The sequence below is a fragment of the Macaca fascicularis genome, chromosome 18 (genome assembly GCF_037993035.2).
Source record: "Macaca fascicularis isolate 582-1 chromosome 18, T2T-MFA8v1.1".
NCBI classification, from domain to species: Eukaryota; Metazoa; Chordata; class Mammalia; order Primates; family Cercopithecidae; genus Macaca; species Macaca fascicularis.
The window spans coordinates 70,540,280-70,552,816 of NC_088392.1; the positions used below are offsets into that span (position 1 = coordinate 70,540,280).

General features: G+C 39.1%; 1 protein-coding gene and 1 pseudogene across 1 annotated transcript in view; both read right to left on the bottom strand.

The window, feature by feature from the left end:
• Positions 1 to 12,537, bottom strand: part of LOC135968268 (putative uncharacterized protein CCDC28A-AS1) — a 481,602-nt gene that overhangs the window by 235,270 nt on the left and 233,795 nt on the right. The window lies entirely within an intron of this gene.
• On the bottom strand, positions 6,239 to 7,612 carry LOC102115459 (axin interactor, dorsalization-associated protein pseudogene; annotated as a pseudogene).

Below are 12,537 nucleotides of genomic sequence, written 5' to 3' on the forward strand. Positions count from 1 at the left end.
ACCAGAAGGAGCTAAACTAACACAATATTAAATATAGAGAACAATAATAAAAACCAAAAAGCAATATAAAATAAGAATAAGCATAAATGGAAAAATCCAACTATATAAAGAATATAACTCTTGGGTTGAGTAAAGAAAAAAAAATTCAATCTATGTCATGAATGAAAAATATACAAAACAACCCAACCCCAAAAAGATCGGGAAAATTATACTAAGAAAATACTGCAGGCTGAGCACGGTGGCTCACGCCTGTAATCTCAGCACTTTGGGAGGCCGAGATGGGCGGATCATGAAGTCTGGAGATTGAGACCATCCTGGTTAACATGGTAAAACCCCGTCTCTACCTAAAAAAAGAAAAAAAATACAAAAGATTAGTCAGGCATGGTGGTGCACGCCTGTAGTCCCAGCTACTCAGGAGGCTGAGGCAGGAGAATGGCATAAAATCTGGGAGGTGGAGCTTGCAGTGAGCCAAGATCAAGGCACTGAACTCCAGCCTGGGCGACAAAGTGAGACTCCATCTCAAAAACAAAAAAAAAGGAAGAAAGAAAATGTAGCAAAAAGATAGCTCAAGTAATAATTTTGATATATGAAACTGTCGAATTAAGGGTAAATTTATAAATGAGACAATAAAAGGCACTTCATAACAAAAAATTTTATATTAAAAGAGAACATTTGATAGCTGTCAAAAATGTATATAACAAATAATGTATCAGTGAGAATATTTAAATGTAAAACAGCAGGAAATACAACAGAAATCCACAGAAATATTATGGAAAAGAGAAATATTAAGTTACCTCTGCCAGAAAAGATTGAGTAACCAAAATATTAAAATTTTGGAAGAAAAATAAGATAAATAATGATTTATACCAACCTATGTACGCTGATAAGAGAAATTAACTTCTTCTCAAGTGTTTTAAAAATTTGAAAACTTGATGTGATATTTTATCACAAAGAATACATGGACAAACTCCAAAAAGTAAAATAGTATGTAATATATTCTCCAACAAGAAAACAATAAACTGGAAATTAACAAAAGAGAGGAGGATAAAGGATAAAAGAAAAAGTTAATTGCTTTAAAAGAGATTAACTGTTTTTATCAAAAAAAAGGGGGGGTAAAAAATAAAATCAAAATAGAAATTACAGAGCAGTTTAAAAATACTGATTACAAAAAACCACAACAGGCCGTATTAAAACATCTAGAATTTCTACATCTGGTAAGAGATAAGATCCTCATGGAAGGACCTTCCTCCATATAACAGCCATAAATCCCAAACATTTTATAAAGGGATACCTACCAGATAACAAGCACAGTTACATAAAGCATGGAAAATTCTTTTGAAGTGTTTATAAATAGAGAAGACTTGCATGTTATGCATTCACAATTTTACGGGTGTTTTCTCTTTGTTTTTAGTCTAGTGCTACACACAATCAGCATAGCAGGTGGGCAGTGATGGAAAAACACAGTCCAACTTCCCTTCGGTGCCAGAAAAATAAATACAGAAAAACAAGGGAACTGGAAAAAATAACAATCCCAAAGGGCCAGAAGTGGGTCACCAAACTTATTTTACCACATCTATGGCTAATCCCAGATCACAAATGCTCGGGGAAAGCTAAAAGCCACACAGCTAATGACAGATCTGACCTCAGATGAGAGCTGCTGTCCAAGAAGCAGTTTGTAGTTAAAGTTGAATTGATATAATTACTGGCTGAGACAAACAAAATAACATGTCACAGACAAATAACAAAATCCAGTGCCTTTGCAACTTTATTGTCATAATGTACAATATATAATTTAAAATTATGCGACAGCTGATAAGTCATGAAAATGATGCATACTCCAGGGAAAATGGAAATGAATCTGAGATCAACTCTGATTTGAACCATATGTTGGAATTAGCAGGACAGAACTTTAAAGCAGCTATTATAACCTTTCTCAGTTATGAAAAAAATGGGATATGATTAATCAAAAGATAGGAAATATCTTCAGTGAAAGAGAAATGATTTTTAAAAGACATTAGAAATGAAACTTTGGAAATACAAATACAATATTTGAAATAAAATTTTCACTGAGGCAACTTAACAGCAAATCAGATAGAGGAAAGAGCAAATGAATTATACAATAGATTAATAGAACTCCTCTAATGTGAAGAGCAGAAAGAAAACTGTACAGAGCCAGAAGGACCCATTATAGATAGGAACAAAGAATCTAACATATAATTAATTGGAGTTCCATAATAAGACAAATGATAGAGTGGACAAAAAAAGTATATCTGAAAAAATAATGGTCAAAAATTTCTAATTTTTATACCTATTTAAGATCTCGAGCAGGATAAACATGTAGAAGGACAATGTTGAAATGCATTATACTCACATGGATAAAATCCCAAACTAAACAGCAAATAAGAAATGAGGAATTAGAGGAGACCATTTCAAAATTTCCTTCCTGAAGGAGTGGTCAGTCTGCAATTCGACTAATATTTCTCCTTCCTAATTCTGTCTTGGCAGATTTTTATTTTTTCTTTTACTTTTCTTTCTTTTTTCTTATATTTTTGGTACAGCATTAGAATAAAAAAATTGTGACTTAACTACATGAGAAATTCTGCATGCTGAGGTAGAAGCACGAAATAAATAATTATACTCGATTTTTTTCAAAAAGGAAAAAACGGTCAGCCTCAAAAGTGCAATGAAATAGTGAAGTTCTTGCATAGGAACTTTTTTTGTTTGTTTGTTTGAGACGGAGTTTCGCTCTTGTTGCCCAGGTTTTAGTGCAATGGCGCGATTTTGGCTTACCGCAACCTCTGCTCCCAGGTTCAAGCTATTCTCCTGTTTCAGCCTTGAGAGTAGCTGAGATTACAGGCACATGCCACCATGCCCAGCTAATTTTTGTACTTTTAGTAGAGGCAAGATTTCATCATATTGGTCAGGCTGGTCTCGAACTCCTGACCTCAGGTGATTCACCCGCCTCGGCCTCTCAAAGTGCTGGGATTACAGGCATGAGCCACCATGCACGGCCCTTGCATAGGAACTTTTGAAAGAAAATCTCTTCATTTCTAGTAAGTAGGATGTCAGAAGTAAAACGGCAGATCTAAAAAAAAGTGCCAGTAGCCCGACAGCTATTTCATTTCCCAGGTCATTATCACAAATCTCCTGCAAATTAGACTTTCTAATGCCTCTCTGAGGTAGAAAATCCAACTGTCTTTATTTAGTCAAGAAAGCAGCAGCAAAAATTGATCTTTGCTTAAATATATTATAACAAATCCTGTTCCTTTACACATTATGGAATCTGCTTTATAGAAACCTCTACCGGAAACTTAATGTCCCTAGTCATACATAATTTCTCTCTTTCAATATTTTTCTAAAGTAAAAATGAATACAACTGTAAGTCACAGTGACATTCATTAAAAAAAAGTCTCCCACTCATTCCTTTAAAAAATCATCCCTAAGTAGCTTCTACCTTGAAAACTACCATAAGTTCAAATAGTTTATTTAAAAGGTCTAGCAAGTGTGGTGGTAACATTTTTAAACTTATCTTTTGTTCTTAACAGAAGTTGCTTTTATTTTCTAATTGTACCTGTGGCCTGACATTTCCTCTACACTCATTTCCAGAACTTCTGAACAAAAAAAGAAATCTATGAGCTGACCCCAAGGAGATTGCTGACCATATCTGCCTGTCATCAGTGACAGTTACACATCACTTGGATTTTACAAAAGCAACAAAAAGTAATTTGTTGACTTTTCTGAGTTAGGGTGAATTTACGAAAACATTAACCCCTTTTTACAATTTCATTTTTCCTCAAGTTTCTTTTTTTTTTCTTTCTTTTTTTTGAGACTCTTCTCGCTCTGTCACCAAGGCTGAAGTGCAGTAACATAATCTCGGCTCACTGCAGCCTCCACCTCCTGGGTTCTAAGTGATTCTTGCCTCAACCTCCAAAGTAGTTGCAATTACAGGAGCCCACCCCCATGCCCGGCTAATTTTGTATTTTTAGTAGAGATGGGGTTTTACCATGTTGGCCAGGCTGGTCTCAAACTCCTGACCTCAGGTGATCTGCCAGTCTCAGCTTCCCAAAGTACTGGGATTACAGGCATGAGCCACCATGTCCAGCCCATTTTTCCTCAAGCTTTTGATTCCAAAATCTCTGTGAAAACTGCTCAGGCAAAGTGTGCTATCAATAAAGTCTGCTTTTCTCATGTTGGTCCCCTCTTTCTGATTCTGTTTCTCTCACCTAGTTGTGCGTCCTGGCTTCTCCTGCCCATCACCCCCAAACTCTTTCTGTTCTCACATTCTGACTGGGCCTCACAACATTTTCAAAATCTTTGATTGCAGTCTTCTTTCATATTTAGTTGGAAATAATGAAGCAACTCTTTATTAATGACTTCAGCCATCAGTTTGATTGGTGTCTCCTGAATCCCCTGATATCATAATCTGGCAGTTGATCCGAACTGGGGATTCCTCAAAACAGTTTGGCAATTCTGGTTTTCCCAACAAATAAACCACAGATGTCCTTGGACACCAACTAGCAAAACAGGTCTTTGTACTGGGTCCTTTGTACTATTTGAGAAGTGAACAAACATAGTTACTAAGGCTAGAGTCTAAGCTAAATATTCAAACTAAGACTTTTAGAGTAACAACTTAAAGAATAAAACAGAATGGAATGTGGATGGAAATGGATTTCAAGTCAAAGGAAAGAAAAAAGGAAAAGGAGGAAAGACAAAACTACAAATCCAGACCAAAAAATAAAGTTAAAAATATAGGATAGAATTGAAAGTGAATAGATTACAATCTAAATTTATAAATTTGTAATCAATTGTAAATGTGTAAATGGACTCCCCCATTAAAAGGCTCTCTGGGCAACAGATGCAGCTTTATGTTGTTCACAGGCGCTATTGTTTTGACTTTCTCCCCACCCAAATCTCATCTTGAATTGTACTCCCATAATTCCGACATACTGTGGGAAGGGCCTGGTGGGAGATAATTTGAATCATGATGGTAGTTTCCCCCATACTGTTCTCATGGTAGGGAATAAATCTCACAAGACCTGATGGCTTTATCAGGGGTTTCCACTTATACATCTTTCTCATTTTCTCTTGCTACTGTCATGTAAGTAGTGCCATGATTCTGAGGCCTCCCCAGCCATGTGAAACTGGTAAGTCCAATTAAACCTCTTTTTCTTCCCAGTCTTGGCTATGTCTTTATCAGCAGCATGAAAACGGACTAATACAGTAAATTGGTACCAGTAGAGTGGGGCACTGCTTAAAAGATACCTGAAAATGTGGAAGCGACTTTGGAACTGGGTATCAGGCAGAGGCTGGAACAGTTTAGAGGGCTCAGAAGAAGACAGGAAAATGTGGAAAAGTTTGGAACCTCCTAGACTTCTCGAATGGCTTTGATAAAAATGCTGATACTGATATAAACAATAAGGTCCAGGCTGAGGTGCTCTCAGGTGGAGATGCAGGACTTGTTGGGAACTGGAGCAAAGGTGACTCTTGTTACGTTTTAACAAAGAGACTGGTGGCATTTTGCCCTTGCCCTAGAGATTTGTGGAACTTTGAACTTGAGAGAGAGAATATAGGGTATCTAGTAGAAGAAATTTCTAAGCAACAAACCATTCAAAAGGTGACTTGGGTGCTGTTAAAAGCATTCCATTTTAAAAGAGAAACAGAGCATAAAAGTTCAGAAAACTTGCAGCCTGAACAACACAGTAGAAGACAAACCCATTTTTTAAGAAGAAATTCCAGCTGGCTGCAGAAATTCACGTAAGTAACAAGGAGCTGAATGTTAATATCAAAGACAATGGGGAAAATGTCTCCAGGGCATGTCATAGGTCTTCATGGCCACCCCTCCCATCGCAGACCCAGAAGTCTAGGAGGAAAAAATAGTCTCATGGTCTGGGTCCAGGGTCCCCATGCTGTGTGCAGCCTAGGGAGTTGGTGCCCTGCATCCCAGTTGCTCTAGACATTGCTAAAAGGGGCCAAGGTACAGCGTGGCCCATGGTTTCAAAGGGTGCAAGCCCCATCCCTTGGCAGCTTCCACGTGGTTTTGAGCTTGAGGGTGCACAGAAGTCAAGAATGGAGGTTTGGGGACCATCACCTAGATTTCAGAAGATTTATGGAAACTCTGGCCTACTAGCATGGGTACAGCATGCTTCCTACCTGCTGAGGGTGAATGTGATACACAGAGCTATGATGGTTTCTAATGAGTGGTAAAATTCACAAAAGTTCCAAGTTATTCATGTCAGGATCATTCTGTGTGCAAAGTTTGATGTATTAATAAATGAAGATCAAGTGGTTTCTTGGTCTGTAATTGCAATTTCATTTTTTAAAGTCAGTAGATTTTTTGTACAATTCTATTACAAGTGGCCCAGGTTTAATTTCATCCATCTCCACGAAGTGCTGATAAACATATCTGTAGGCTTGTAGTCTTTGAATTTGAAGAAGAGAGTCTTACCTTTGGTTAATTTTTTAATACACTTCTGCAGCTCAATGTTGACATTAAAATGAACATATGTGTCTTCTTAAAGCCACAGGAGTATCTTGCACAGTACTTAAATCTATGTCATTCAGCTCCTTGATACTCACTTTAATATAGTGTATTTCAGGCCAATTTTCCCAATTCTAGTACTGAGTAACACCACTCCTGATTCTGAGGACAATTTTGGTAATAGAGCAGTAGTATGTGCTGCTTAGTATATTTCAGACCAATATTCTCAGTTTTAGTAGTGAGTAACACTGCTCTTGGTTCTGATAGCAACTTTGGTAATAAAGTCATGACATGGTTTGACTCTGTGTCTCCACCCAAATCTCATCTCAAATTGTACTCTCACAATTCCCAGGTGTTATGGGAGGGACCCGATGGGAGATAATTGAATCATGGGAGTGGTTTCCCCCATACTGTTCTCGTGATGATGAATAAGTCTCGTGAAATCTGATGATTTTATCAGGAGTTTCTGCTTTTGCATCTTCATTCTCTCTTTGGCTGCTGCCATCTGCGTAAGACAAGGCTTGCTCCTCCTTGCCTTCCGCCATGATTGTGAGGCTTCCTCAGCCACGTGGAACTGTAAGTCCAATTAAACCTTTCTCTTGTAAATTGCCCAATCTCAGGTATGTCTTTATCAGCAGTGTGAAAACAGACTAATACATGTAATAGAGTACCAGGAACTCTAGCAGGAAAAGAATCAGGAGACGCTGCTCCGGCACCACCCTGTTCTTCATCTTCTTCAAATTCCAAATACTGTTTTTCACCAGGTACTAAAATTCTTTTTGAGGGGACAGGCTGAACGTCAAGTGGAAATTCTTTATTATATGTAAAAATATTCTTTAGGATTAGTGCTAGTTTCTTCAGGTCCTCCAATTTCAGTTCTTCTTGAGACTGTGTTGAGTGTAAAGCTGTACTTCACAATTCCAAGCATGTTACAACATTGCCTGTGGGTTTCTTTTGTTCTTCTGTGAATTATCGTGTTGAGCTTGGGCCTCTTTTTGTAGAAGTCTTGCTAATATCAGATACTCATCATCTATCACTTCCACCAGCTGGCTCCAAGAGTCAAAGCTGGTGCCTCTCCTAAAACTGGCTCCCCCAGTGCTGTAGTAGACTCTGGGTCACAAAGGTGACCGCTCCTTACCCTGTCCCCTCCTGTTCCTACCCCAGCAAAGATGGGCTTTCAGGTACCATCCTGGCTGGGCCTGACCCCAGTATTGACAGGGTCTGGAGGAACCCCTATAGCAAACTCTGCCACCTTCCAAGGAGCCATGCAAGATTATTTGCAACCACTCTTCTCTTTTTCTTGCTTTCTTTTTAGTGTGATTGTGGTATTTATTTGGAATATAGTAGGTTCATTTGTTTCACATTGATTTCAGTTTTTGATTGTTCCTCCTTCCCATGCTTACTGATTAATCTTACATTTCTAATATGCAGGATAAATACTTTAAAATCCAAAACTATACAAAAGGAGGAAGGGCTTCAAGATGGCTGACTAGAGGCACTGGGTACTGCCACCTCCACACACAAGAACCAACAGAGTGAGTAGATATCACACTTTGAATAGATCATCTGAGAGAACACTGGAATTCAACAGAGAAGTGACAAGACACACTTAAAGCAAGGAAGAAGGAATTGAAGCAGCCTGTTGGGCTGAATTAACTGGGAGCCTGGAGGGGCTCCTCAATGTAGGACGGAGTAAGTGTGCGATCCCAGCAGTCCCGTTCTCACCACAGGCTCCTGTAATCCTAGCCACAGGGAAGCCCCTCCACCCAGAGACTAACATAGGGCACTGCCTGGAGGTCGCAGGACAGCATTGCTCCAGAGAGGGCGCTCAGGCTAGATATAACCCCATCCCTAATAGCACAGTGCATACAGAGAGTCCAGTTCCCACCACAGGGCATCCTGCCTGGGGGCTCAACAGCCCTGCCCCCACACATCCTCCACACATCAACATTCCCTGCCTGCAGCCCCTGCTGTGACTGGCTGATGCTGTTGCAGGCAGGGCTAAAGCGTGAGCCATTCCAAAGACCCCACTGACCCTGCTGCCCCCAATAGTGAAGATGCTGTGCATTTTCACGTGTCCTGAGGACAAATCCCCCTATCCACAGGACTTGCTACAACAGCCAGGGCCAAAGCCTGAGCAAAGCGTGAGCTCCCCAGCTGCCTGCTTAGGGCTGCTGCCACTGAAAACAACCCCACCCCCCCGAGTAGCAGGGCTGCAGCACAGCTGCAGCTGCCCCCACCCCAGCATTTCACCTTGGTCCTAGGGATCACCCTGCCCCTGCCTACCATAGCCCCTGCATGCACAACTGAGGGCCTTTAGGTCAGGTCTGCCTGGCCAGCTCAGCCCCTCCAGTGCCAGAGCATGCTGTCCCATCTGGGGACCTAGGGGCCAATCAGTGTTCAGTTGGATCCACCACTGGTGTCACCTGTGCACTCCTGTCAGGGGCCTGAGGTGAGGCCCACCCAACCTGCCACTGCTACTACAGCTGGCACCCACCTGTATGCACCGCCTGTGATCTAGGGACTGGCTCTCAGCCTATCACAGCCAACACCAGCACCAATGTGGACAGCATGGGAGCCAGAGGTTTGTTCAGCCACACCACACCCACTGCCCAAGGCCTTGAGAACCTGCCCACCACTGCCACTGCTGGCACAGGAGCAGCACACCTGGAGGTCCAAGAACCAGCCCATCTGAACCAGCTAATGCCGGGGTCACAGTGTGCTGCCCTGGCGCCCAAAGGCAGGCTCCCTCAATCTGCCACTGCAAACATGGGCCCCGGGACAGGACCACTTGATGTCCCTGTACCCAGCAAACCTTCACCACAGCCCATCAAATAACAGGAATTGGGGCCTGAAAAGACAGCAATACTAAATTCTGAATTGGTCCTGCCAAATAGTTTGATGTTTCAACTTTCCACAGAACAGGGAGACGTTACGTATATTCACTAGCAATCAAGCAATAAGAAAAGTGAGTAAACTCATCATAAAAGGTCCAAATGAAAGCTTTTCTATAAGAAAAAATTAGACTAGTGTTATTTCCAGTGTTATCCACACACCCTAAATGCAAACCAACTATCTTGAACTAGAAAGAATGAGAAGAGAATCAACAAAATGGGCAAATGCTGAGCTTTGTTTTTCAAATATCTGAAAAGTTGTTGAGTTTTTCAATTTTACATATGAGTGTGTTGTAAAAATGTGCAGCCTGACTAGCAAGCAATAAAATCATCTTGCCAAGTGGTTTTAAAGGTCAAGCTCATTAGTAATTTAAGAAGAATCTGCATCAAGCTAGAAGACACTGCTTCTTCAAATAAATTACACATGATCTTATAAGTTTGGGTTTTATAGCTTTAATTGAATGTTTGCACCACTTATAATGTTACAGTGTTTAAGATTTAACTTAACAATTGCCATCTGAAACTTCTCACGTTATCCTGTAAGTCTTCTAACAAGGTTCAAGTGCGTGTGTGTGGGGGGGGGTGTGTGTGTGTGCGCATTTTTTCTAGATTTTTATTTTAGCAAGTCGCAACAGAACACTATTTTCTGGTTTTAACTTTGATGCAATGACTATTCGCAATTATGGAGCACTGGATACATACTAGACATCATATTTGTCACTGGTGTACCAAGATAAATAGGTCGCAATCTTGCACACATAAAAATTTACAAGGTAACAAGGAATACAGAGAGGCTCCTAAGAATAAATTTTCCTACATTGATCTAAATAGCTATCAAATCCATTTTTAATCAAGTATCTTAGTTTTTAGAGCGAAATGGGTCCTCAAAACTCATTCTTTCATCTTTTAAAAAAGGAAAGCTTAGGTTGAAGCAGATTATAATTTGCCCAAGTGTCCTTATTACCCCAGAACTGGAAATAAATCTCCACCTTCAAGTCTAAAGCTTTTTCTGTTGATAAAATCTTAGAGGCACACTATTTATTACATGGAACCAAACATTAAATGGTTTTTGGTTAGCAGCAAAGCTAACTCCTGAGAATTTTTCATATTTACGTAAAATATAACGTTAAATAAACATGAACAAAATATTACTAAAGAATTTTGATTTGTCAATAGAAGTTTATCATTTTTGTATTTACTAATTCACTAAACTACTTTAAAATAATTTTTAAGTAATTTATACTATATGGGTTTTACCTTAATTATATACATTTGTACTTAATTAGCTTTATACCTCCCAAAAAATGGTAAAAAAAAGAGATACATTTGAAGGTTACATCACACATTTAGATAAGTAGAAAAGTAGTGAAACTCCAATGTGCTTATATTTGTATCAATAATTATAAAAGTATTTAACCTGCAGCACAGAAGTTAAGGATATGTTACCTGCTTTAAAGATTAGAGTTTCAAAAATGGGCTCATTTCATATTACAGAGCTTTTTTCCTCACTTCATATATTGAATACTGCTACTAAATAATGTTTCTTTTGCTTCTGTGGTTTTTATGACGAGAGCTTGTGTATTGAGAGTTTTTTATTTTTGTTTTAATCTATAGCTGTTAAAAGCCACAGAATATGGCTCTGCCATACCAAGGGAAACAGCAGGAGACAAAATATTCTTGATCAGTATAAAATGACTACCAGTCTAGACCCTTCAGGTCTCCAGTGTATAGTTTTAATGAAGTGAAGATCTAGGAAAATGATACTTTACTTTTAACATCACCATCTATTTGAAATATGTATGTCTACGTCCAAAGAAAGAACTAACAGAGAAGACCTGAATTTAGTTTCCCAAGTAGAGGTTAAATTACTCTTTTAGTAGCAAAGTACAGTCCAGCAACAATTATAGAAAAAAATTCTTTCCCACATAAAAAAAATGCTCAGAGATGTAAAAATATGAAAGTAATGTGATTTCCTCTCTTTCCTGAACAATACACTTAAAACAATATAAAGCTCCTGATTCACATGAGGCATTTTCTAATGATGGACAGCAAGTTGGATGCCATCTAATGTCAGGGACTCATTGATTCCTTAGGAAATACTCTCTGTTATAGTCAATCATAGTATCAAAAATGGAAGGTTTAAAATTCTGTCATTATTTACTCACTAGTAACTACTTACTGTATACCCATCTATATGCCTGGCACATTTCATTTAGGGTGAAGGTAGGCACTACTTGCTTAATAATGAATATAAGGAAATTGAGACTAATTCCAGAGTGGTTAAGTGAATTGTTTAATGAGATAAAGCAAGTAAGTGACAAAAAGATGTTCTTTCTAACTCTGAAATCTGATATCTTTCCTTATGTTTGTTTGCCCAGGCAATTTGAGGTGGTAATACATTTCAATATTGTATGACAAGGAAATCAGTTTTAGGCCTGTCTCTGCCACTATCCAGCTGAGTGACATTAGGGCTGATTACTTAACCTCTTTAAGCCTTAGTTTCCACATTTGTTCTGAATCAATATAGCCAGATCTCAGAAAAAGGTCAATTCAACAGAGATTATAGGAAGGCAAGTTTTTAATTAATATAGCCTGTCATTTCAAATCTGTAAAGAGAATTATCATATTCATAGACTATATGTGATGATTTTCAGACTATTGTTTTATAAACCATTTAGAAAGAAAAAGATGTCACCGTTAAACTAAACTATGACCAAGTCACTTTCTTTCTGTGATGTAAATTCCTTGATGAGTAGCAACATGATATGGATCACCACCAAGATTGCGGGTAGGGCATTCTGTGAGTTCACAGGTGATGGTGCAGGCAGGGAAGGCAAATTCATATGCAAAATACATGATCATCCCAGTGAGGACAAGTCTGCTTCCTTCATAATGCGAAAGGTTAATGTATTCAGCCACCCATAGGTGGCTGGCTGGTCCCACAAGCAATGGTGCCATTTTAGGGGCTCAATGTTAGTATCTGTTTTGGCAGATTAGACACTCAGCAATAATAGCAGCCCAATCAGACAACAAAGAGATGCCATGTTGTAAACCTCATGCATAGCCTTCATTGGTGCCACCATGGCCACTATGCCCACGAGCCCACTGAGCAAGCACTGGGGTGGCTGATGAAAGAGGTTAGGTGATATCCTCTGAGTCCTTCAT